The sequence below is a fragment of the Acanthisitta chloris genome, unplaced genomic scaffold (assembly GCF_000695815.1).
Source record: "Acanthisitta chloris isolate BGI_N310 unplaced genomic scaffold, ASM69581v1 scaffold40423, whole genome shotgun sequence".
Taxonomy (NCBI): domain Eukaryota; kingdom Metazoa; phylum Chordata; class Aves; order Passeriformes; family Acanthisittidae; genus Acanthisitta; species Acanthisitta chloris.
Genome location: NW_008664005.1, coordinates 12857 through 13410, shown reverse-complemented (window position 1 = coordinate 13410; position 554 = coordinate 12857).

The window sequence follows — 554 nt, the reverse complement described above, 5'->3', positions numbered from 1 at the left end:
ATGCAAGCACTGCCCTCCAGCGGCTCGAGCCGGGCAGGACCCTCCGCAGCCCTCGGCTGAGCGCGGAGCAAGGGAAGGGGCAGAGGCAAAGCCCCTGCCCGGGGCCGGGCTGCAAGAGCTGGGAAGTATGCTGGGAAGGAAGAAGTTTAGAACGTTTAAAGACCAGCTAGAAGTTTACCGTCTAGGAACTGAGCCCTTCCAGAAAGCTGCCAAAGGAAGGAAAAGGCATGCTTTGCCTAGGGATGAAGCTGATGGCTTCTCAGAGGCCGAAGCATCCTCTGAACCGAGGTAGATGACATGGTCACCAGGTCAGCAACACCCCAGCCCCACTGCCTCCCATGCTCCTTTCTCCAGCCATGCTCATCCACCATACCACCTCCCAGGTCCCACTGCAGGGAGCAGCAGATTTAGAGCCAAGATGTGGCTCTCTGGCAACATCTGAATGCAAACCCCATCTCCAGTGCCCATGTAAAACAACTGGATGTCCCAGCATGAACCAGGGTGAAATAATGATCCTAATTTATTTTGCTTCTCTCAACCAGTCTCTCTCTTGG